This window comes from Portunus trituberculatus, chromosome 38, assembly GCF_017591435.1.
Source record: "Portunus trituberculatus isolate SZX2019 chromosome 38, ASM1759143v1, whole genome shotgun sequence".
NCBI classification, from domain to species: Eukaryota; Metazoa; Arthropoda; class Malacostraca; order Decapoda; family Portunidae; genus Portunus; species Portunus trituberculatus.
The window spans coordinates 1,517,501-1,520,000 of NC_059292.1; the positions used below are offsets into that span (position 1 = coordinate 1,517,501).

At 48.2% G+C, this 2,500-nt stretch overlaps 1 long non-coding RNA gene across 5 annotated transcripts in view; it reads right to left on the reverse strand.

The window, feature by feature from the left end:
• The window catches only part of LOC123515226, a 35,422-nt gene that overhangs the window by 2,197 nt on the left and 30,725 nt on the right, over positions 1-2,500 (reverse strand). The gene's annotated exons all lie outside the window — the stretch shown is intronic.

Genomic DNA, 2,500 nt, shown 5'->3' on the forward strand with positions numbered 1-2,500 from the left:
CCTCCCCATCAAAATTTACAGAGAATTTGCCCCAGAACTTGCCACACCCCTTTGCTCTATCATCAATGCCTCCCTTTCTCAACATTCCTGCCCCGATGACTGGAAGACATCTTACGTCACCCCCCTCCCCAAAATTTCTAATCCACAGTCACTGAATGATCTAAGACCAGTCGCCATCACCCCTATACCCAGCCTTATCTGTGAAGATTTTGTGTTCGACTGGGCCTATAACAAAATTTGTAACTCTATTGACACACAACAATTTGGCAATATTAAATCCACCTCCACATCTCACTACCTTGTCAGCTTCCTGGAATTCGTCCACAGCCACCTGGACAAACGCAACACTTTTCTAGCTATTGCTTTTGTGGACTTCAGAAAGGCCTTTGATCTTGTTGATCACACTGTTGTGATAAATAAAGCCATCACTCTGGGTCTCTCTCCCTACCTGATAGCGTGGCTGGCAGACTTCCTCACGGGAAGGCGTCAGGCCGTTCGTTATCAGGGCTCTGTCTCCTCTTTCCAACAGCTCAGATGGGTCCACTGTGTTTCCTCATCCTTATCAACGATGCTCTCGTCCACACCCCCCACCGCTGGAAGTATGTGGACGACTGCACCGTGGGCGTACCCGTCAACAACACCAACCCAGACTTCTCAGCACTGCAGTCCACTCTAAACCAACTACAGACGTGGACGGAGGACAACAAAATGACCATCAACCACACCAAGACCGTGGTGATGCACATTTGTACCTCCACAGCAGCAGTCCCCCCTCCCCAGCTTTCTGTGGGCCCTCACTCCTCCAGGTGGTCCGCAGCACCAAGCTTCTAGGTGTCTTGGTGGATGATCAGTTAACATGGAAGCAGCATGTTTCCAACATCATCAGGTCAGCCTCATATAAAATCTATTTACTGCGCCGACTCAGGTCCCTGGGAGCACCGGCAGATGAGCTGAGGGGAGTGTACCTCACCTTTATACTCCCTAAGCTCATGTACGCCGCCCCAGCGTGGTCCTCCTCCTGAACCTCACACAACGACAACAGCTGGAGAGGGTTCAGAGGAGGGCGTTCAGGGTCATCCTTGGGCCTGCCTACAGGTCCTACGAGGACGCCCTGACCTGCCTGAGTCTGCCGAGGCTGGCCACAAGACACCAGGAAGCCTTGGAAAAATTTGGGGAAGGACTGCTGCGTCATCCACGTCTCCGCCACCTGCTACCACCCGACGTGCCTCCCCCTGCTCGCGCCACCCGACACCATAATCGCGTGGCGCCTTTGAGAGCACCGCGCACGGATCGGTACCGACTTAGCGCGGTGCCCACTATTGTACGAGCCTTAAATAAATAAGTGAATTCTAGGTTAAGTTTATCCATAGTTAGGGTAAGCATTTTTAGTTCATTGTGGTAATGTCCCCCTGTACATTTTCAGTGTAATTTTTTACATTGCCTAACTAATAAACCATTTATTATTATTATTATTATTATTATTACACACACACACACACACACAGCTAAATGTGAGACGGAGATCATGCAGTGGCTGGATGACGTGTGGTTGGATATGGTCTGAATCTGACTCCATGCTCTTCTTGTCATGGACGTGCTCATTGATGACTGGTCACGACACGACACTTCTGATGGTTCCTGCTGATGGTTCCTGAACCTCGAAGTGTTGTGAACAATTCTGTACGAGATGTAAGGGGAGGAGTGCATAGCTCCAAGGTTAGCTTCTGCCATGATGAGACAGTTGCCAAGGCCACACGTGTGGGGTGTAACATGCAGCGTATACCCGCCTAATGCCGCTGCCGCCGCCACACCCTGCCGTGGCCGCTGGGCAAAACAGCAGGTTTCGAAGGTGGTGATCGCTTCCAGGCAAGGAAGCTTCTTTGTCCGGATGGCTGTTTTCAGATACTACTGGTGTATTCAGCCCTTATTGATCTTCTCCTTCGGCCGAGTTCAAGGTCGTGGATGTGTGCGCCGGGGTAAATAGCAGAGCCAAGCCAATAGTACTAATTTATTTACCCATTAGTGAAAGTTCAAAATCGAAAGAGTTGTTCAAGTGAATCGCAACCTACGGTAAGAGTTCACACACACACACACACACACACACACACACACACACACACACACACACACACACACACACACACACACACACACACACACACACACGTGACGTTCAATAATGATTCATTTTGTCGTGAAATCAGAGTATATAATCAATAATCACAAAGGTTCACCAATATATTGATAGGGACTGGCACCATTTTTTCTATTCCCGTTTAATAGAATTGTAATTTAGAGCAACTTAATAAAACAAAATAAAAAGATGGACATGCAACAAGTTCTGCAGGCAACAACTGGAATAAATGGACATCTGGCAGAGATGTGTGAGCCATGGCTACTGCAAGCAGAGAGGCTGATTTTCTTGATCATAATTATTATTATTATTAATAGTAGTAGTAGTGGCAGCAGTAGTAGTAGTAGTAGTGGCAGCAGTAGTATT